This window comes from Mixophyes fleayi, chromosome 2, assembly GCF_038048845.1.
Source record: "Mixophyes fleayi isolate aMixFle1 chromosome 2, aMixFle1.hap1, whole genome shotgun sequence".
NCBI lineage: Eukaryota > Metazoa > Chordata > Amphibia > Anura > Limnodynastidae > Mixophyes > Mixophyes fleayi.
Genome location: NC_134403.1, coordinates 28,928,384 through 28,953,121, shown reverse-complemented (window position 1 = coordinate 28,953,121; position 24,738 = coordinate 28,928,384). Strand labels below are relative to the sequence as shown.

Here is a 24,738-nt window from a genome sequence, read left to right as displayed (position 1 = left end):
GACGAAAGACGAAAGGGGCACAGTCTGGTGATGAAGGAGTTGGAGCAGTGTGACGAAGCGTGGGGGGACAGTGGGATGAAGGGGAGGAACACTATGATGAAAGGGATGAACACTCACTTTTTCCTGGAGATAGAAACACTGTAGTGGAACTGTGAGGTGCTGATGGACACATATAGCTGTACCATCTGCACATCGCAAAGAATTGAATCGGGGCCAATGACCACTTAAAAATGTCAATGTGGTGCTTTGATGTAAAGTGGAGATGGCTAAGTACAGTACCATAAGAATTTAAATCTACTTGCACCATTGGTGACAACAGATCCATCATCGGATTTTCTGTCACCAGTGGTGGAAGACCCCTGATATGGTGCTGGGTAAATGGTACAGCCTCTATCGTCATCACCATTAGTTCCAGGATGTACATTCACGAAAGCTGATGACGGATTGGTGACATCTGTCTGACCCTCCTCACGAAAGAAGCAAAGGCTGTATAGGATTCCAAATTCAGGAAGGCCATTGTCAGGCGCCGTCCCTGTGCTGTGTCCGTCGCACAGGGACGGACGCCTGCTACTACCTCTGAGCGCTCGGTTGCTAGGCAACCGAGTACACTTCCGGGTCAGCGGCCATGTTCCGTTGCTAGGCAACGGGATGCTCTCTAGTAAATCCGGCGGTGGTGTTCAGCGTCACCACCGCCGCTAATTGAGGCGCTATTTAAGGATCACTCTGGCACTAGGAGAGTGCCAGAGTAATAGGTCCCACCTAACTCCAGCGTTCCTGTGTTCTCTTGCTCTCTGTTTATTACCCAGCTTACTGACCATTCTACTGCTGATATTCCTGTGTACCGAACCCGGCTTGGTGACCATTCTACTGCTGATATTCCTGTGTACCGAACCCGGCTTGGTGACCATTCTACTGCTGATATTCCTGTGTACCGAACCCGGCTTGCTGACCATTCTACTGCTGATATTCCTGTGTACCGAACCCGGCTACTTCTGACTTTGGCTTGGATCTTCCCTGTGGCATATCCTGATTCTCTCGTTTCTGACCCGGCCTGCCTGACACCGTTTTCATCTCACCGCTTCATTGGTTGCTCCCTCTGAGGACCGCGACCTGCGTGTCTCCCGCAGCTAAGACCATACTCCCTTGCGGGGGTTCCTGGTGAATACCTGGAACACGTTAGACTCCGCGTCTCTTTGGTGAGTAGTGTCAAAACCAGTAAGCACATACTAAAGTTGTGACAGTTTACTCTGGCCATGACGTCAGATGGAACAGGTGAACCCTCAGCTCGAGATTTGCTCATCCACCTGGGCCGCCGAGTGGAACAACAAGAAGCTGATCAGGGTCGGTTACTTCAGTGTGTCCAAGGAATACTGTCTCGTCTAGACTCCTTACAGGCGGTCCAAGCACCTCCGGTGGAACCTCCCGTTGCTCCGTCTTTGGCCGCAGTTGCTCCGGTGGCTCCGTCCCCTTCCCCGGCTCATTCTACTGGACTTAGAATTCCCTCTCCAGAAAAGTATGACGGAGATCCTAAAAGATGCAGGGGGTTCCTCAATCAGTGTGCAATCCATTTTGAGTGCAACTCTGCTGCCTTCTCATCGGAGCGCACCAAGGTAGCCTTCATGATTTCGTTGCTCAGCGGACAAGCCTTGGCCTGGGCTTCACCATTATGGGAGCGCAATGATCCTTTACTGGAGAACTCCGCAGCATTCATCGACATGTTTCGCAAGGTCTTTGACGAACCAGGTCGGGTCTCCTCAGCTGCTTCTGGTCTATTAAATCTTCGACAAGGTTCGATGTCAGTCGGTCAGTATGCGGTACAATTCCGTACCATGGCGTCAGAGCTGCGATGGAACAACGAGGCACTCATTGCTACCTTTTGGCAGGGCCTTACGGACCGAATTAAGGATGAGATGGTCACCAGGGAACTTCCTTCTGACCTGGATACCCTCATTTCCCTGTGTATCCGGATTGACCTACGTTTTAGGGAAAGAACATCGGAGAGATCTTTCTCAAGACGCCCCATCCGCTTGGCACCTACCTTTCAAAATCCTACTCCAGCTACAGAGGAACCGATGCAGCTGGGTCGCTCAAAATTGACGCCTAAGGGGCGTGAGCGGCGATTCAAACAGAGACTGTGTCTATATTGCGGAGAGTCCGGACATGTCCTAAGCCTCTATCCTAAAAGACCGGGAAACACTCCCTCCTAAACGGTAAGAGGGAGGCCGCCTTAGGAGTAGCTGTTTCCACTCCCTACTCAACTTCTAACCCTGAGTTCCTTATGCCTGTTCTACTGGTCAGTTCTAAAGGACCCCAGCAGATCCTTGCCTTCGTGGATTCGGGTGCGGCTGGAAATTTCATCTCGGCTTCTCTTGCCTCACAGCTTCAGTTATCCATTCTGGCTCTTCCACAGACGTTAACACTAACAGCTGTAGACGGTAATCGTGTCAGCAACGGCACCATTTCCAGCATCACTGGTGCGGTTCAATTGCGGATTGGGCCTTGCATCAAGAATGGATTCAATTCCTAGTGTTACCTCAATCCATCAATCCTTTAATATTGGGTCTCCCCTGGCTCCGGAACCACTCTCCACAATTTGACTGGGCTCGTGCCGAAGTTATCTCCTGGGGTCGGCAGTGCCATAATCGGTGCACTTTTTCTCCTCGCTCCAACGTTTGCCTCACTCAAACCAATTCGGAGACATCCACATTACCTTCGGTCTATCTGACTTTTAAGGACGTCTTTTCCAAGCAAAGATCAGAGATTCTACCACCTCATCGCCCTTGGGACTGTCCGATCGATTTAATTCCGGGAAAACAGATTCCTCGTGGCAGAACTTATCTCCTGTCTCTGCCAGAAACCCAAGCTATGTCCCAATACATCTCTGAAAATCTAGCCCAAGGGTTTATCAGAAAATCCTCCTCTCCGGCCGGAGCAGGGTTCTTTTTCGTCAAGAAAAAAGACGGATCCCTACGCCCCTGCATTCATTATCGGCAACTAAATAAAATTACCATTAAAAATCGTTATCCTCTGCCCCTTATCATGGATCTTTTTGACAGAATCAGCGGAGCCCGAGTCTTCACTAAATTGGATCTCCGAGGGGCATATAACTTAGTACGAATTCGCCAAGGGGACGAGTGGAAGACAGCGTTCAACACGCGGGACGGACATTTCGAATATCTAGTTATGCCCTTCGGGCTTAGCAACGCCCCCGCTGTCTTTCAGTCCTTTGTAAATGAGATTTTCCAAGACTTAATATATCATTCCATAGTTGTCTATCTGGACGACATCTTGATTTTCTCCCGAGATATCTCCTCCCATCGTCTTCATGTCAAAGAAGTTCTATCTCGACTACGAGCTAATCAACTCTTCTGCAAATTAGGGAAGTGTATCTTTGAAGTTGAGCAACTCCCTTTTCTAGGGTACATTGTTTCAGGATCAGGACTACGCATGGATCCAAAGAAGGTATCCGCTATTAAAAGTTGGCCTCTTCCTCAAGGCACCAAGGCCATTCAAAGATTTGTTGGGTTCGCCAACTATTACAGGCAGTTTGTTAAAGGGTTCTCCTCCATTATAGCCCCAATAACCGCTCTGTCCCGGAAATCATCTAATTCCAGAGAATGGTCTACCGATGCCTTAAAGGCTTTTGATTCCCTAAAACAAGCCTTCTCGTCTGCACCAGTTCTTTCTCAACCTAATCAATTGGAACCCTTTTTTCTGGAAGTTGATGCGTCTGCAATAGGTACTGGAGCAATACTCTTACAAAGATCTGAACGTGGTACTCATCTTCCCTGCGGATTTTTCTCCAAGAAATTCTTGCCGCATGAAAAGAATTATGGTATTGGCGACAAAGAGTTGCTTGCAATCAAGGCCGCCTTGGAGGAGTGGCGACATCTCTTAGAAGGTTCCCGTCATCCAGTAACAGTTTTAACTGACCATAAGAACCTGCTGTATATCAGTGAAGCTCGGTTCCTCAACCCACGCCAAGCTCGATGGGCTTCATTCTTTGCACGTTTTGATATTATTTTAACTTATCATCCTGGGTCCAAGCACATCCGAGCGGACGCCTTGTCTCGATCTTTTGATAACACGGATCTTTTCACATCTCTGAAACCACTGCCAATCTTAACACCTACCAAGGTTATAGCCCTTACCAAAACCTCTCCCAAAACACCTCCTAGGGGTTGTTCTTTCTTGGAACCCAAGCTACGAGCCAAAGCTCTACGATGGGCACATTCCTCCAAACTGGCAGGACACGCCGGGGTGAAGAAAACCTACGAATTTCTTCGTCAAAAATATTGGTGGCCGGCTTTGCATTCTGACGTACAGAAATTTGTGGCCTCATGTTCCACGTGTGCTCGTTGTAAAAACCCCAGATTGGCTCCACCAGGTCTTCTACAACCACTTCCTACTCCAGATTTTCCTTGGCAAAGTATATCCATGGATTTCATCACTGACCTTCCCCCCAGTAATGGGTTTACTGTCATTTGGGTCGTCGTTGACAGATTTTCGAAAATGGCCCACTTTGTACCCTTACCTGCTCTACCGTCTGCCTCTCAGTTGGCCCGTATCTTTATTAAGGAGATATTCAGAATCCATGGTTGTCCTCATGAAATCATTTCGGATCGTGGAGTGCAGTTCGTTTCTCAATTCTGGAGAGCCTTTTGTAAGATTCTTGGTTCTGACCTCAAGTACTCGTCCGGCTATCACCCACAAACCAATGTCCAGACGGAACGGGTCAACCAGGACCTCAAAGTATTTCTACGATGTTTTTCTGCAGACAATCAAACAGAATGGGCCAATCTCCTACCTTGGGCAGAATTTTCTCACAACTTTCATCATCACGAGTCTTCTGGTGCCTCTCCATTTTTTGTTGTTTATGGAACCCAACCCACCCTCCCAGATTTCTCCGGGCAGATTTCCTCACCAGTTCCAGCTGTGGAAAATTTAACACGGAACTTCTCTCAGATTTGGTCAACTACTAAAACCAAACTCCAGGAGACTTCTTTGCGCTATAAAAAAGCGGCTGACCGTCATCAGAGACTTATTCCCCTATTACATGTTCACGACAAAGTATGGTTGTCTACACGCAATCTTAAGTTGAGAGTTCCTTCTCAAAAATTGGCTCCTCGTTATATTGGACCTTTCCCTATAACACATGTTATCAACCCGGTGACCTACAGACTTCAGTTACCTCCCTCCCTAAAAATCCATAATGTGTTTCACGTCTCTCTTCTGAAGCCACTTATACTCAATAAGTTTCATCGCTTGCCTCATCGCCCAGCTCCTGTACGGACTACCATTGGCGAGGAATTTGAAGTAAGCCGCATCCTGGACTCCCGTATTCTCCACGGACGACATCAATTCTTAGTCCATTGGAAGGGCTTCGGTCCAGAAGAGAGATCATGGGTGGCTAAAGAGGATCTTCACGCCCCACGACTATTGAAACAATTCTTGGACCAAGGATCTATCCAACAAAGTAGAGGAGGGGGTACTGTCAGGCGCCGTCCCTGTGCTGTGTCCGTCGCACAGGGACGGACGCCTGCTACTACCTCTGAGCGCTCGGTTGCTAGGCAACCAAGTACACTTCCGGGTCAGCAGCCACTTTCCGTTGCTAGGCAACGGAACGCTCTCTAGTAAATCCGGCGGTGGTGTTCAGCGTCACCACCGCCGCTAATTGAGGCGCTATTTAAGGATCACTCTGGCACTAGGAGAGTGCCAGAGTAATAGGTCCCACCTAACTCCAGCGTTCCTGTGTTCTCTTGCTCTCTGTGTATTACCCGGCTTACTGACCATTCTACTGCTGATATTCCTGTGTACCGAACCCGGCTTGCTGACCATTCTACTGCTGATATTCCTGTGTACCGAACCCGGCTTGCTGACCATTCTACTGCTGATATTCCTGTGTACCGAACCCGGCTTGCTGACCATTCTACTGCTGATATTCCTGTGTACCGACCCCGGCTTGCTGACCATTCTACTGCTGATATTCCTGTGTACCGAACCCGGCTTGCTGACCATTCTACTGCTGATATTCCTGTGTACCGAACCCGGCTTGCTGACCATTCTACTGCTGATATTCCTGTGTACCGAACCCGGCTACTTCTGACTTTGGCTTGGATCTCCCCTGTGGCATATCCTGATTCTCTCGTTTCTGACCCGGCCTGCCTGACACCGTTTTCATCTCACCGCTTCACTGGTTTCTCCCTCTGAGGACCGCGACCTGCGTGTCTCCCACAGCTAAGACCATACTCCCTTGCGGGGGTTCCTGGTGAATACCTGGAACACGTTAGACTCTGCGCCTCTTTGGTGAGTAGTGTCAAAACCAGTAAGCACATACTAAAGTTGTGACAGCCATTCTCTGTGCAGGTATCAAAAACTTGACAGCACGGTTTAGACTAGGTATAGGCTGGCTTTGTTCTCCTCCATTTATGGAGCCTTGATTAGACGGTCATCCAATTGGTGGATCACTTTGATCCCCTACATTAGAGCAGTGCCATGATCATTGATATCATAAACACCCTCTGAACCATTCACAAGATGATGGTAATTGCCACAGATTGGAAGTGCTGGTCCAGGACTGTGAATGAGATGAAGGCTTGTCAGATTTGTACATGGATGTAAATGTCTCTAAATTTGATTGAGATGAGAAATTCTCCTTGCTCCATGGATGTAACTGCTGAGAGCAGCTATTCCATCTTGAAACAGAAGTTCCTCATGAAGACTTTGAAGGATTTAAGGTCCAAAATAGGAAAGACTGATCCATTCTTTTGGACCACAAAGCTTTGTTACTGGAACCATAGCTTTTTTAAAAGTTGAGGTTTAGTTAAATTTGACTAAAAATATATGTCTGGAGTAGAGAGGTAAATATTTGATTATGTATCCCTGGCATACAAACTCTGGGGCCTAAGTGTTGCTGGTGTGCGGCAGTCATACTTCTTGAAATATCCAGAGTTAGACCCCAGGGAGGTACCTAGAGTGATAGATGTAAGAGTTATGCTAAGTCATACTGAGGTTTTTCATCCCTAGGTATAGAGCTTTGGACTACCAAGCTGACTGGGGTTTGCAGAGAACCTGCCAAAGCTAGTGTTGGAGGAGGGAGTCTGTTGCCCCCTAAACCTGTTGGATTGCTCTTTCACCCTATAGTATTATCTGCAACAATTTAAGAGGCTAACTCAGTCAGCTCAGAGTGGGGTGCACAGTCACTGAGAAATTCCTTTACCTGGTTATCCTAGACAAATTTAGCCTGGATAATTCAGAAAGAGAGGAATAACAGAGACCCTGGGGCTTAGAAGAAGCACATGTTTGTTCATGTGTTTTTTAGGCTGTAGCATCAGACAACCAAAAAATAAAAGGATCAACTGCAAGAGATTCCAATTATTTAGCTAGAACAAGCAAAAGCTAAAGTTAATGTCTACACAACTGGAATTTGTATCTCTAGCGATTTCCTCTCATACAAAATTATATGGTTGAGCCTTTTGTTTGCAGTTAAGGTCATTGTAGTTTTCTTCTGCTGCTTAAAAATGATTATCTCATGGAAGATGACTTGCCTCTGCATACTGGGTCTCTGAAGGTGTATTGATCAGCCTATCAATGACATCCACAGGCACTTTGAATGAGTCAGTCAATCTTGGCAAAAGGCGAAAAGGCGGGAGGAAAAAAAATCTCTTGCTGGAAAACTGGGGTCAGGGGTACTGCAACTGCTAAGTAATCCAGCATTGTGATGATGATTTGTGATCTTGGAATGGTCATTTGTCATGGACATCATTGGTTATCATGCCCAGACTGGTTCACCCATGGGTGGTCCCAGATCAAATCAATAGGCAGAACAGCGTCAGAGTTAACAATGGCCAGCAAATGCTATGGATGCATGTCTGCATAGCAGACTGCCTTGTTCTCACTGAATAGCAGCTTAGCTTGTCAGTAGTGACAAGCAAAGTGATCAAGTAGCCTAGGACTGGAAAGATTTATCTCTGAGGTCAGACGTGTTGCCTGAGGGAAGTTAAAAAGACAGAGCCAAGGCATACATATCTATGCAGGAAGGAATCATACCCATTATGTTGATATAAACAGATGAGGGAGGGTGGTAGTGCCAACATGTACCTAAGGAGGGTGGCAGAAGCCCATGTTTTGTGTCCCCCAAAGAGCCACATCTGAGGGTCTGCAGAAGCGAGGGTAAAACCAAGAAGCTGCACTTTACAAACAGGAAAAGCACAATGATCCGACATAGAATGTCAGGCTTAGTTGAACTAAATAGTGTCCTTTATTTCAGGACCAGCTGCATAAGTACTTAAACCTACTAGATGCTGGAATCAGTCCCAAAATCAACATCATAGTGACTCCTTTAATAGAAGGACAAACTGCGGGGTGATCACGAATATATTGATGCATTGTGCTGTGGTCTTTCTCTTTGTAAGTAACCCTATTTACAACGTTCACATACAGACTGTGAATTTATCAGGACATTTGGTAAGATGTTCAATAATTCACTATAAAGTATTAAATCATCTCAATCCTGCTCAGCTTGTAAAACATGTTGAGTATTGTATTTCTCTAGGTATGGTGGCAGGCATTGGTGTGTGGTGTGTGGAGCCACAGTGATGGAAACTGCTGGGTGTGTTGGCTCAGGCATATGTGCACAGTACAATCAGCCTGTGTTATGTGAGAGCGGATGGTATCCCATACATGTATTATCAAATGCTGCTAGTCATACAGAATGGAGTTCTAAATAGGAACTTCCGGAACTCTTGACCTTACTTATCACCTGCAACGGATTGGCTGGACAACACAAATGTATCCCTTGCTTGCAGACTTTTTCCTTCATTTTCTCTTTCTTTTTTTCCCTTTTGTTCTTTTTCTCATATATCAATTATTATTTTTTTTCTAAATCAAATTTTATTTAATTGTTTCCGATGAAATTGGGTATGGATAAAAGGGAATGAAAGGGAGGGCGGATTCAAGGGGACAATAATATTTCAAAACACATACATCATTCATCATACATTCAGGTTTAAACTTGACAATTAGTTTATAATCTAATATATCATATATTATTCACGGTGTTATTACTTCTTGGGAATTGTTCAAAAATCAATAAAAAAACGTTTTGATGCTGAAAAATCAGGTCAACAGTAAATTGATTTATTTTGCTGATGAATGTTTTTCATAATGAATAAAATTCCTGAAAATAAGCCGTCATTAAATGCTCGGAAAGCTAATTGCGTAATTAACCGGTATAGATACAATGAAGAACATCTTTAGCATTGAAAAACAATATAAAAATTGCTGACTTATTTGTTTACTGAAATTGCATAATTTGCGTTTATCAGTATTAGCCCAGAGCTCTATTAAACTCCAAGTGGATAATAGAGTGCTAATTACTTTCTGGTTGTAAAAGGAGTCTTTCTAGGCTCTCATTTTTGTTTCTAATGCTGCCAAATGTCTCATTTTGCATATCAACTAGTATATGTAATCCTGCTTGCACTGTTGAAAGATTCGGCTGTAAGTATACAAGTGATGGGCACCAGCGGCTTTGTATCCACAAGCAGCCTTTCGAACCTTCCATCCCCCAGCTCTTTCCTCCTTTATCGGCAGATGTTTGTTATAGCTTGTAACACTTGATTATCTTATAATCCAATGCCATTACAGCTATGTGTCCACTGCTTTTATTAAATATTAGACCCGGTGGAGAAGTCATGTGACATGGGGTAGGAGGAGGGATCAGGTTGCCTATCACTGATGTATGTAATATGACAGACCACATCACTTCAACTGAAAGCTAGACTACTACCTCTAATAAAACACATCAGTAGCAATACTTATATATTACGCACAGCTTGATTGCATTACTCAGCAAGATATACCTTATATATTTCCAAACACTCCAGAATCGCTTATAGGTACATTAAGAAGGGGCAGTGAGACTTTAGTGATATGGGACCTACCTTTTTGTTCACTCACTGTACGGTGATCTACCACCCTCATATTTTGGTGCAACGTGAGCTGTGCCGACCAACGTCAATCTTAAAAGAAGACACAAAACTGGATATTGAATCACCACCCCACATAGATTTTAAAAGGTCTCTCTAAATTCCCTTCCTTTCACATAGCTACACTTAAATGGCGGATCAGAGACAACCTTTTTTCAATTGAACAAAGGGAAAAAATAATTCATCCTCCGACAAAATGTGAAAATCATACTTTTCTGCTTCTTAGCATTTGGTGCTGCTCTTATATCATTCAATGTTCAATGTACCGTTCTTATACTGTTCAGGGAGAACATACAAACTCCACACAGATAAGGCCATGGTCAGGAATGGAACTCATGACCCCAGTGCTGTGAGGCAGAAGTGCTAACCACTAAGCCACCATGTTGCCTCGTTATTTTACATACAATCTAAAAAACATACATATGGCATAAGACAGCGAAACATTGTGTACTTTCAAGGGGGAAGAGACAGAGGGGTATATTTACTAAATTGAAGGTTTGAAAAAGTGGAGATGTTGCCTATAGCAACCAATCAGATTCTAGTTATCATTTATTTAGTACATTCAAAAAATGACAGCTAGAATCTGATTGGTTGCTATAGGCAACATCTCCACTTTTTCAAACCTGCTGTTTAGTAAATATACCCCCAGAAAGTGTCTAAATATAGAGATGTATTTCTCCACCAGTCCTGGGATAGAGATATAGGATACTAATTAAAAACAAAATTTGTCCCATAAGTTCTTTTTAAATAAAGTTTGCCCCTTTATCATTAAATAATGATTGCCCCCATTAATGAGTCAATGATGCCTCTTCTTATGTTTGAGCAATCTAGCCAATCAGAAGCAGGTATAAAAAAACAAACCTGTCTCTTTTCTGGCAGTTCTGACTAAACTGCCGGTGGTTTCGCTGTTTTTGATCTATCACACATCGCCAGCCATTTAGCATACCAGCCTCAAACTGCCCTATAGTAAATATGGCGGTTTGGAGCCTGCAATGTGTGGCGGTTTAAAACTGCCTTGAAACACAATTTTTAGTAAATCTTCCCCATGATATGCACATAACAGAATTCCTTAGTTTTGCAATGCTGCGTCTGAATGACCCGCCCAGAACACATCAAGAAGCACGCTCCGTCCTTAGGAGACATCGCCGCAGTCCTGAAAATGTGTGGAGGTGTGTGGAGAGGGGCACTGTACAAATTCAACCTTTTATCCATTTAGAACCACCCTTTCCATTGAATTAAATGTTTCTGTTTTTCTCATAAAATACTGCTCGTAAATTGTACAAATTCACACTGTACATGCCCACAAAGAGAATTCGTGCATATGTGCCAGTGTAAACTTGTGTGTATCTGGCAACTTACGACTGGAGAGGCAGAATGGGGAGGGAAGGAGCATGCAAACAGTAAAGATGTGTTTACGCAAATGTGGCTCATACAGAACAGCAAAAACACGCAGATACGGGGCAGCACAGTGACCTAGTGGTTAGCACTTCTGCCTTACAGCACTAGGGTCATGAGTTCGATTCCCGACCTGGGCCTTATCTGTGTGGAGTTTGTATGTTCTCCCCGTGTTTGCGTGGGTTTCCTCCGGGTGCTCCAGAGGAAACCCATGTTTTTCCACCCACACTCCAAAAACATACTAGTAGGTTAATTGGCTGCTATCAAATTGACCCTAGTCTGTATCTGTCTGTCTGTGTGTGTGTATGTTAATGAATTTAGACTGTAAGCTCCAATGGGGCAGGGACTGATGTGAATGAGTTCTCTGTACAGCGCTGCGGAATTAGTGGCGCTATATAAATAAATGATGATGATGAGATACGTTTGTTAGAAGGCGTTTCTTTTGCACCTGCTACAGGGCAAGAACAAATACACACTGATGATGATGACTTGGTGGTGTAAATGGCATCTCGAGATGTGTACAGTGCTGCATATGGGAGGCAAACCGCTATTTTTGCATTTGCCTTTTTTATAAGCAATTAAAACCCATTTTATTACCTCCTCTGCCTCAGCATCATGTGCTACTACTACTAAAAGTACAGGAGAAGACCTGAGCCAAGGAGAGCACCTAACAAGGCTCTGCAAAATGAAAGTTTGGATTTGCACTGCTTCACAAAACCAGACGAGTCAGTGTGCCTAATCCGAGTTTTGCAAGGAACACCCTCATTCCACCAAACTGTTCACCTTGGACTGTGCAAACGTCTCTTCCTCCACCAACGCCGCCATCTTGCTTCACAATCCTTCGTGCTTTGGTATAAATCTAGATTTGCACACATCTAAGCACGCAGCAGAACTAAAGCTCATTTTGAGCTGATTCTGCACTTCGTAAATAAACTGTATTTGAATATTTAACTTCTCTCCAGTTGCCACACGGTGGTAGTCACACCCCAGCTATTACAGAATAGATTCACAGTAACCACAGAATTTCAAGGTTTGCTTAGCTTGGCATCTGAGACAGATATTACATCTTCAGTCTGTATTCTTTCCACACACAGAACGTAAATGAAAAGTCAACGAGAATTACGATCATGGCAGCAATATCAAGATATATGAGTTATTTTTCCCCAGATCATGCTCATTTTCACAGAGATTCTGTCTAAGGTTTAAATTAGGAATGTACTGAATCAAAATGTTTTATTTTGGCATCAAGGTACTTTCTGGGTAAAATTCATCTGTCTGGATTAAATTGCCACCTATGAGCAGTAGATGTTTTGTGGCTTCCATTATATAATCATATACTACTACTACTACTAATAATAATAATAATAATAATTGTACAATATTGGGAGGCTATTCCACTTATCCACTACCCATTCTGTGAAGTAGTTTTTCCTCACATTTCCTCTGAACCTACCTCCCCCCAGTCTCAGTGCATGTCCTCGTGTTCTAATACTTCTCTTCTCTCCAGTGTCAGTGCATGTCCTCGTGTTCTAAAACTTCTCTTCTTATGAAGAATGTTTCCTTCCTGTAACTTGTTAAAACCCTTGATATATCTGAAACTTTCTATCATGTTCTCCCTTTCCCTTCTCTGCTCCAAACTTGGAGGCCAGAAGGTCGCCTGATGCTTCGGGCCAAGTCATTGCACAGGTGCAGCACGGGAGAAGTTCTGCAAATGTAGATTGGAAGAGGTTATGAGAGGATAGGAAAGATGAGAGATCACTGGAGGATTGAAGAGGACCACAGAATATTTAGAAATAATGTGCTATAGGGTGGATGGAGTTTAATTTTGAAGAAAATTAAGTGCCAGTGTAGGGATTTGCAAAGTAGGTCAACAGAAGAGAACTGATGTGTGAGGTATATCAGTCTTGCTGAAGCATTTTGTGTAAAATCAAGTGGGTTGGGTACGGTTTAACGCTGGCGAGAAATCCGACAGCGTTAATACCTACCCCAAAAAATCCGATTGGTTAACTGTAAACACTTAACCCAAAGGGTCCACACATTCCCGCTTTAAATTAACATAGATGTAAGTCGCGATGACGTGACACTGAAGTGCCAGAGAACTGTGTGTTCGGCATGACTTCCTGTCAGCATGCCGGTGCCATCGGACATCTGGACCTTGGGTTTGCAGGTAAGTCTGTGTGGAGTTCCTTTCTGTAATAGGCAGTAAAGTGCACAACTGGACATTGCGCTTATGTCTGGTGGCGCATCACTCCGAACTGAATCTGCCCCTTAGACTAATGTTATAAAAACTTTAAAACATGCAAAAGTGCCACATGTAATACAGGCAGTCCTGCTGTCCCCATCACTATCATAATTAATTTAAACAATAAATGAAGGTAAACAGAACAGAATTTTAGGAGATAAAAGAAAAGTGTACATGAATATAGGAAGTGTGCTAAAGTGTTAGTAGGTCGAATTAATGAAATGATTTTAGTGTTTCCACCGTTCGCATGTTCCAGAGCAATTGCTCACCCGCAAAACTAGGTGCAGAATAATTTTACATGGGTTCAGAGACTATGAAGTCTGCAGGCACTTTGACATGGTCGACAAGTAGCCACTTTTCTGCATGTAAAAACACGTTGCTGTTTTGCACATTTTGCGGTTCACTAATGACCGGTACTTTAGTTTTATCAAAATTTAGTTTGAGATAGAGAAATGACATCCAGCAGGAGATAGCAGCTTAGAGGTTGGAGATCCAAGTCATAAACATTGGGCAGGACTTTACTGGGACTGAAAACTAGCTCCTGGCTTACAAACATGTTTGTTCCATCATTCAGTGGATGGCTCATAATAATGTCTATCCATTGCCACCGACACTGAGCAAGCGCAATAGCATAGCGCACCCGATGCTGAGTTATTATTATTATCATTATTATCATCATAGCTTTGTAAGGCGCCACAGTGCTCTGTAGCGCTCTACAGTAGGGAAAATAGGATATACATAAATCAGAGACATACATAAAACAGAGACATACAAGATAGACAAAATAAATGCAGACATGAAAACAAAGGGTATGAAGAACTCATTAGAGAGCTTACATTCTAAGTGGAAGAGGGTACGGCTGAAAGAGCAAATGTGGCTCAGAATGGAGATTGGGACCCACGCAAACATGGGGAGAACATACAAATGCCACACAGATAACACCATGGTTGGGAATCAAACTTATGACCTCAGTGCTGTGAGGCAGGATTGCTAACCACTAAGTCACCGTGCTATGGTAACTAGGCAAAAAGTAGACACTGTAAATTGAGTAGGTGTATGATGGAGAGATGTGAATCCAGGAGGATGCTGACAATTGGGTGCAGAGCGTCTTGTAGCCAAACAGATTTGCTAACAGCAATCACAATCAAGCTCATTGGGCAGCTGAATAGATGTTGAAACAGCTATGACAGTGAGCTCTGTGGATCCCATAGCTAAACAGAGATGGTTGTTCAGTAGATCCTTATACAGCCTGTTTTTTTGGTATGAAGCCGATCCTCAGCGCTGCTGTGACATTTGCCAACAGTATTCTGAAATATCCAAAGCTTTATATTTGTGATAATAAGTAAAAGTGACTTCGCATTGTAACATGGTTTTGTCCAGGAGACTTAAATAAGAAACTTTTTAATTTAAGTTCCTTAATGAATCAGGCCCTAAGTGTGTTAGTCTTTGAGACTCAATATGATTATTGCTTGATGATACTAATGTCCTTGGCAAAATATTCTCTGAACTTTCTGACAATGTTTGTACTGTAAATGCTCCAGAGGGGACCCCTGGTGTATAAGGTGGGGATTGCTGAAGCTCCAACGATTTTGGACAGAGCTGATTAACATCTCTAAAGAGATGCTGGGAGACTGATTGCTGGCAGGTCCGATTTTCTGGATGCTAAACATAACTATGGCACTGACTTCATTTCTACATGTCTATAGAGGATATCACCTTGGCCGCATAAGATAGAAATACAGAGTTCATCATTACCTGGTTCCGCTGATTAACCTTTAAAGAATCAGACAAAGGATATAATAATTAGACTCATTTTACCATAGACGCATAGACACACGTTTCACGGTTAGGTGTTGTCTACCGGACCCCTATCATAAAACAGTAACAAAGGATAACCTTCCCATTCCCTTGCCCATCCCCCTTATCCCTTTATTTGTGTGATTTAGTTCTCATTTATATCAAAGAAAAAAATGATAGAACTGCAATGATATTTAAGCCAGTCAGCAGATGTTAGTATAAAGGGGATCTTTCAACAAGCTGAAGGAAAAACATATGTAGCACAGCAATAATAGATGCTTTTTATCTGCATAATAGGACTACTTACTAATAATAACAAACACAAAGCATATTATGAATCAGATATAGACACGACCCAACAAGATCTGGTCACATATTCAATTTCATACCTATTGTGAGAATTCATAAATATTATGGTTTCTTTAATTTTTTATATATAATGGTCTAAAAGAAAACAATGAACTTGCGTCTTTTTTATAGTATGTATGAATTCTTAGAATATGTATGAAATTAGATATATGAACAGATCATGGTTGGTCGTGTTACTATATGATTTATTATGTGCTTTGTGTTAGTTATTAGTAGTAAGCAAGATTTTCTTTACTGGTATATGGTATTTATGGTATATAAATACACCAAAGTCGATTTTTATTTTTTCTATATAAAAAAGTTATGCCTAAATGGCCACTAATGATAATAGAATTGAGTCTCCTGTATTATGGCTGCCCCATTTTTAACTTATTTTATAATCTAGATTAATTTTTTTTTATAGTTATAGATTAGAGTTTCTTTATGATGCTAGATATATGATGTATGATCAGTTTGGATACAAATGTTGGTTTCTGTATGTTAAATTGTCCCAATAGATCTTATTTAATGTTGTGCCAATAGTTAAAATGGCCACCGTTTGTGTCACGGGCACTAGGAGTCTTTACCCAGGGATCACCAGATGGTAGGCTTACCAGAGCAATGTAGATGGTAATAGGGTACTCTGGTAGCTGGGTGATCACGGAACATGAAATGATGACCGATGAGATGCTCAGGAAAGTCTATGACTAGCAACACTGGTAATAATGAGGTAATGATACACAGGGAACTGTATGGACAAGGACACGTGAAGGTAGTCAGTGGTCTGCGATAGCAAGTTGTACCACCGCTATAGTGAGGAGGAATGTCCAACAGAGACAAGGAGGTGATGAGAGTCAGCGGTCTGCGGGTAGCAAGTTGTACCGCTGTCTGAGTGAAGGAATGGAATCCAAGTGGAGGTATCCAGGTAGTCAGTGGTCTGCGGTAGCAAGTTGTACCACTGCTATGTGAGAGGATAATGGAACAGGTGATACCGGAAACAGGGATCAGTGGTCTGACATCAGCAAGTTGTACCACTGCATATATATGTGAGGAGGTGCACGGGGAAAGACTGCAACACAGGATATATACAGGCACCTTATACACGATCCACAGTAATATGCACAATATAGGTATATATATATGTAAATGACTGATCAGATCTGCAATCTAGAAAGTCTCTTGAAGAAGTCCAGCACAATGATAACACAGTCAATGATGACAATAGACTCAGCGGATAGCAGACTCCAGAGAGAACCAAACACAGTCCAGCAAGATATGCAATACACAGCACAGTCAATGAGAAGTATGCATACCGTGGTTCAGCAGTAGCAGTCAGATGGGATTGCAGCGGTACCTGAGCGGCTGGGGACCGACTGGATAGGAAGTCCCTGGATAGGAGAAGCAGCGGTCTAGCAGGTGCAGCGCACAGGTGAGTAGACCGACAGGGACACGAATCCACAGGAGTCAGCAACACGTGGAACTGGACTCATAGGAAACCCAGGAGAATGGAGATGATCCAGCAGAGGGTAGTGGAAGAGATACAAATCCAATGCTGACAGGAGGGTAGAGGCCAGAGGAACACGTGAAGGCGTGGAGAGTGGATCAGCAGGAGATGGACGATAGCGCTGACCACAGCGGCAGGACTCAGCGGCACACGGAGGTAACCAGTAGCAACCACAGGAACCAACAGCGATGGGAAACAGGAGTGCAGCGCAGGGCAGGAGCTGTAGATCACGAAGTGTAGCAGATGGTAATGAAAAGCGGCAGTCTCGAGGAGGACACAGCAAAGATGAGATGAGAGTGTAGTGCACGGAGGCAGCGGATAGTAATGAGCTGGCAGTCACGATGTTGAACACAGGCGAGTTGCAAGCAGGAGACTGTAGTGCACAGAAGCAGCGGATAGCAGTCAGCTGGCAGTCACGATGTTGAACACAGGCGAGTTGCAAGCAGGAGACTGTAGTGCACAGAGGCAGCGGATGGCAGTCAGCTGGCAGTCACGATGTTGAACACAGGCGAGTTGCAAGCAGAAGACTGTAGTGCACAGAGGCAGCGGATAGAAACCAGCAAACAGACTTGATGAGAAGCAGGTGAGTGAGGTAAAAGCTGGAGTGCACGGAGGCAGCGGATAGCAATGAGTAAACAGTCACTTAGATATAAAATAACGATGAAGTGGTGTAGAAGACTGTAATGCGCAGAGGCAGCGGATAGGAATCAGCAAACAGTCATAATGATACAGTTGATGGTAGAAGTGGTAAGGAACCACAGTAGTAGAAGTGGTTACGAAACCACAGGAATCAGCAGCGCTGAATACACGAGTAATACAGGAACACCTTCAGAGACTCATGAGGAATGAGACTCCAAGATCAGGCAACGTGGTGTTGACCACAGGTGCTTAATATAGGGAGGTTGCCTGATCTGCCAATTAAGTTAAAGGGGTATACACTGAAGTATAGAAAAGGGCTGCGCATGCGCAGACCCTCAGGATGGCGGACGGCCACGGTTCCTAAATGTCCGGGAAGAGGCACTCACGGTCCGGTGAGTGACAGTACCCCCCCTTTTAAAGGTGGGCACAGAACGCCTGGAACCGGGCTTGTCCGGATTTTTGGAGTAAAACTTCTTCAAAAGGGCAGGAGCATTAAGATCTTCAGCTTTGATCCAAGAGCGCTCCTCAGGACCAAAGCCCTTCCAATGAACGAGGAAGTGGAGGACTCCTCGCGAAATTTTTGCATCTAGTACCTCGGTAATCTCAAAATCCTCCTCCTGATGGACTTGAACTGGCTGCGGAGCTGAGGGAGGAGTTGAAAAACGGTTGATAATAAGAGGTTTGAGCAAAGATACATGGAAGGCATTAGAAATCCGAAGACTCTTAGGAAGAAGGAGTTTCACACATACTGGATTGATAACTTGAATGATCCTATATGGACCAATAAAACGAGGGGCGAATTTCATGGATGGAACCTTCAAACGAATATTTTTTGTGGATAACCAGACACGATCTCCAATTTTTAGTGGTGGAATAGCCCGCCTCTTCTTATCAGCGAAAGATTTATATTTGACAGATGTCTTCTTTAAACAGGTTCTAACCTGAGACCAGATATTTTTAAAGGTCTGACAAACAGTCTCCACCGCAGGAACTTGGGTGGGCGGGAGGGCAGGAAATTCCGGAAAAGACGGATGGTGACCGTAAACCACAAAGAATGGAGTTTTGGATGATGACTCATGGTACATGTTGTTATGGGCGAACTCAGCCCAAGGGAGTAACTCTACCCAGTTGTCTTGGTTGGCTGATGAAAATATCCTTATAAAAGTCTCAAGATCTTGATTGACACGTTCGGTTTGTCCATTGGATTGTGGATGGTAAGAAGATGAGAGTGCTAATCGTATGCCCAAGGTTTTACAAAGGGCTCGCCAGAATCTGGACACGAATTGTACTCCTCTATCAGACACAATCTCAGATGGACATCCATGGATACGGAAGATCTCTTTAATGAAATGTTCAGCCAGGATAGACGAGGAAGGCAAACCAGACAGAGGGATGAAATGAGCCATCTTCGAAAATCTGTCCACTACCACCCAAATAGTGTTATGGTTCTTACTAGGTGGTAAGTCAGTAACGAAATCCATACTAATATGGGTCCATGGTTTGGACGGAATGGGTAGTGGTCGCAGCAACCCTGCTGGGGTTCTGCGGGAGGATTTGAATTGCGAACATAATTCACAGGAAGCAATGAACTCTTTGACGTCTCTCCTCATTGAAGGCCACCAGTAACTTCGAGAGAGGATCTCAAAAGTCTTGTGTTCACCGGCGTGTCCGGAAAAACGAGAGGCATGGAACCACGAAAGGATTTTCCTCCTTAGAGTAGAAGGCACGAGGGTCTTCCCAAATGGTAGCGTTTTGGTGGATGAAGCAGCCAGTGAGATACATTTGGGGTCTAGAATGGTATGGTTGGGAACCTCTTCTATATCAGAGGACGTAGCAAAGGCTCTAGATAAGGCATCAGCTTTTTTGTTCTTGGCAGCTGGTTTGAAGGTAATTATTAATTCAAAACGGGAAAAGAAAAGAGACCATCTTGCTTGACGAGGGTTCAAGCATTGGGCAGACTGGAGATATGACAAGTTCTTATGATCCGTGAAGATCGTCACCGGATGGCGAGCTCCCTCCAACAAGTATCTCCATTCCTCTAATGCGGCTTTGATAGCCAGTAATTCCTTGTCTCCGATGGTATAATTCTTCTCTGCGGGTAGGAGACCCCGAGAATAGAAGGCACAAGGGTGGAATTTTTGCTGTTCCGAGCGTTGGGAGAGAATAGCTCCTAAGCCCACATTAGAGGCATCTACTTCTAGGAAAAAAGGGAGTGTCACATCAGGCTGACGAAGGATTGGAGCCGAAGAGAAGGACTCTTTTAATGTTTGAAAGGCTTGAATAGCCTCAGTAGACCATTGCTTAGGATTAGCCCCTTTACGAGTCAGGGCCACAATAGGGGATGCAATGGAAGAAAAATCTTGAATGAAGCGTCTATAGTAATTGGCAAACCCTAAAAAACGCTGGATGGCACGAAGAGTAGTTGGCTGGGGCCAATGTAGTACAGCATTTACTTTGTCAGGATCCATCTTCAGACCAACTCCGGAAACAATATACCCCAAGAATGGAATCTGGGGTAATTCGAATGAACATTTTTCTAATTTACAGAACAATGAATTTTTCCGTAGCCTGGAGAGGACTTCTGCCACATGTTGGTGGTGAGAAGGCAGGTCCTGTGAAAAAATCAATATGTCGTCCAGGTAGACGACGACACATACATATAATAAGTCCCGAAAAATCTCATTAATGAAGCCCTGAAAAACAGCGGGGGCATTACATAGCCCGAAAGGCATTACCAGATATTCGTAATGCCCGTCTCTGGTGTTAAACGCCGTCTTCCATTCGTCACCGGAACGAATTCTGATTAAATTGTAAGCACCACGAAGATCCAACTTAGTAAAAATACGGGCTCCCTTGATGCGGTCAAATAGCTCAGTGATCAACGGAATGGGATACCGGTTCTTGATAGTAATGGCATTGAGTCCACGAAAATCTATACAAGGGCGTAATGATCCATCCTTCTTTTTGACAAAGAAGAACCCAGCTCCAGCGGGCGAGGTGGAAGGTCGAATGAACCCACGCTGGAGGTTCTCCCGTATATATTCAGATGTAGCTTGAGTCTCAGGTAACGAGAGTGGATAGACCCGGCCTCTAGGAGGAGTCTTGCCAGGAAGAAGATCAATCGGACAATCCCAAGAACGATGAGGAGGAAGACGTTCAGACTGAGCTTTATCAAAAACATCGGTAAATGAAGCATATTGAGGAGGAAGTCCCGGTGGAATAGCTGAAATGGAAGCTTGCTGTACCTTGAGAGGAATGACTTGGGAAAGGCAATGATGATAACATTCAGGGCCCCAAGACGTGACTTGAGGGGTGCGCCAGTCAATCTGGGGAGAGTGACACTGAAGCCATGGAAGGCCTAGGACAATCGGACTTGTCGTAACAGGAAGAATTAAAAACGATATCTCTTCATGATGCAGGGCACCAATCTGAAGGGTTACTGGAGACGTACTCTGGGTGATGAGACCGTTGATGAGACGTGATCCATCAATAGCCGTCACAGTAATGGGAGTTTTTAAGGTAATCATTGGTAGAGACCATTGATTAACTAACGATTTGGAAATAAAATTTCCTGCTGCTCCGGAATCAATCAATGCCTGTGACTCAAAGGTCTTGGTAGCAAAGGAAATAGTCACATCAAAAGCGCAGACTTTAGATCTCATAGACGATGGAGAGGACTCCAGGGACCCTAACTTCACCTCTCCAGAACTAGTTAGGGCCTGGCATTTCCCGATCTCTTAGGGCAGGAGCTGAGGACATGAGTGGAATCAGCACAATAGATACAGAGTCTATTCTTGACTCTTCGTTTCCTCTCCTCAGAAGATAACTTGGAACGTCCAATCTCCATGGGAATCACAGCGGGTGACACTGGACGAAATTGAGGGTTAGAGCGAAAAGGTGCTTTAGCAGAAGTCGTTTTCTCAGCCTCTCTTTCACGAAATCTCATATCAACACGATGGCATAGAGAGATCAAATCTTCAAGTGACGAAGGAAGCTCTTGGGTAGTCAGTGCATCTTTAATTTTCTCGGAAAGCCCCTGCCAGAAGGCGGCAACTAGGGCTTCAGTGTTCCACTGAAGTTCAGAGGCTAAGATCCTAAATTGAATGACGTACTGGCCTACAGTATGAGATCCTTGTCGCAGACGGAGGATGCTGGAAGCAGCGGAGGTCACACGACCTGGTTCATCGAACACACTTCGGAATGTAGAAATGAATTTGGCACTATCTTGTAATATCGGATCGTTCCTCTCCCACAGAGGGGAGGCCCAAGCCAGGGCTTGTCCTGAAAACAAAGAGATAAGATAGGCCACTCTGGAACGATGGGTAGAAAAATTTTGAGGTTGGAGCTCAAAATGGACTGAACATTGGTTAAGGAAACCCCTACAAGTTTTGGGGTCTCCATCGTACTTTGACGGAGTAGGCAGGTGAAGCGTGGAAGCTATAGACACCTGGGATGGCAATGGGGAAACGGAGGAAAGCACAGGAGCCTCAGTAGTAGCTGTCACCGTCTGTCCAGATGTTCCTTGGGAGGTTAATGACTGATAACACTGAAGTAACAGCTGTTGGCGGGCATCCTGTTGCTCCACACGGCTAACCAGATGTTGCAGCATCTCTTTGGCGGTAGGTTCCACATCTGGGTCTGTCATGGCCTGATCTTACTGTCACGGGCACTAGGAGTCTTTACCCAGGGATCACCAGATGGTAGGCTTACCAGAGCAATGTAGATGGTAATAGGGTACTCTGGTAGCTGGGTGATCACGGAACATGAAATGATGACCGATGAGATGCTCAGGAAAGTCTATGACTAGCAACACTGGTAATAATGAGGTAATGATTAGAGATGGTCACTGACCCCCGTGTTTTGGTTTTGGATTCGGTTTTGGATCTGGATTACCGTCGTGTTTTGGTTTTGGTTTTGGTTTTGCAAAACCTCCATTGCGTGTTTTGGTTTTGGTTTTGGTTTTGTTTGGTTTTGTTTTGCTATTTTTTGGGAAAATCCATGTTTTTGGGCCTAAATTAACCCAATTTAGTGCTCCAACTGTTTTAGAGACAAGTAATCTAATTGTTGAGGTAATAAATCATCCCAAAAAACAGTTTAATTCTTCGTTGGTAGGCCTATTCTACACACAAAACAGATTGTCTTCCTCTCCATCTATGCATATTGGCAATGCAGCCATCGTCTTTGAATGTATATTACACCCTACACTTATAGTTAAATATGTAAAGAAATGGAAAAAGCCAGTTTGGTTTCTGTCTCTCAAGGCCCCCCTCCACTTGTATAAAATACCAAAAAATTCAGCCATTATAGACTGTACAATATTAATTGACATGGAGAAAGCCAGTTTGGTTTCTGTCTCTCAAGGCCCCCCTCCACTTGTATAAAATACCCAAAAATTCAGCCATTATAGACTGTACAATATTAATTGACATGGAGAAAGCCAGTTTGGTTTCTGTCTCTCTAGGCCCCCCTCCACTTGTATAAAATACTAAAAAATTCAGCCATTATAGACTGTACAATATTAATTGACATGGAGAAAGCCAGTTTGGTTTCTGTCTCTCTAGGCCCCCCTCCACTTGTATAAAATACTAAAAAATTCAGCCATTATAGACTGTACAATATTAATTGACATGGAGAAAGCCAGTTTGGTTTCTGTCTCTCTAGGCCCCCCTCCACTTGTATAAAATACTAAAAAATTCAGCCATTATAGACTGTACAATATTAATTGACATGGAGAAAGACAGTTTGGTTTCTGTCTCTCTAGGCCCCCCTCCACTTGTATAAAATACTAAAAAATTCAGCCATTATAGACTGTACAATATTAATTGACATGGAGAAAGCCAGTTTGGTTTCTGTCTCTCTAGGCCCCCCTCCACTTGTATAAAATACTAAAAAATTCAGCCATTATAGACTGTACAATATTAATTGACATGGAGAAAGACAGTTTGGTTTCTGTCTCTCTAGGCCCCCCTCCACTTGTATAAAATACTAAAAAATTCAGCCATTATAGACTGTACAATATTAATTGACATGGAGAAAGCCAGTTTGGTTTCTGTCTCTCTAGGCCCCCCTCCACTTGTATAAAATACTAAAAAATTCAGCCATTATAGACTGTACAATATTATGAAAAATGGACAAAGCCAGTTTAGGGTCACTCTGTCTATGACACCCTACCCTTAAGGATAAATTGCCCTAACAGCAGCCTTTCAAGATGGTATGTGATATGGAAATGCCACAAGTCCCTTTCCTCTTTGGGGGTAGATTGCACCCTACACTTACATAGAAAGTTTTAAAAAGATGTTATCGGCATCATCTTCAGCTTCATCCTCACCCTCATCAGTGTTATCGTCATCATCACAGACTATCAATTCATCGCCGCTTGAATCCGCCATTAGAGAACAGTCAGTGCTTGCATGTCTTGGATGGTGAAGGCCTTCCTCGTGGAAGATGTAGTTCATTTTTATAAACATCATTTTCTCCACATTTTTGGGAAGTAACCTTCTACGGCGATCACTGACTAAGTTCCCTGCTGTGCTGAACACTCGTTCAGAGTACACACTGGAGGGTGGGCAGCTTAGGTATTGCAAAGCAAGTTTGTACATGGGTTTCCAAATAGCTTGCTTTTCTTCCCAGTAAGGAAAGGGACTGTCTGACATTTCCATATCAACTACCTCTTGAAAGTAATCCTCCACCATCCTTTGCATGTTTATACTCATATTGGATGGACTTATGGGCAAAGTGACACTTTTTTTTGAAAAATCCTTCAAACCAGCCCAGATGTTAAATTGTTCTCGTCTGCCCCCTGTGTCTTCCCTGCTTCTTTTTTGGAA

The 24,738-nt window shown here is 43.8% G+C and overlaps 1 pseudogene; it reads left to right on the top strand.

Annotated features, from left to right (window-relative positions):
* Positions 1-2,278: 2,278 nt before the first annotated feature.
* Positions 2,279-24,738, top strand: part of LOC142139789 (cyclin-dependent kinases regulatory subunit 1 pseudogene) — a 52,079-nt pseudogene continuing 29,619 nt past the window's right edge.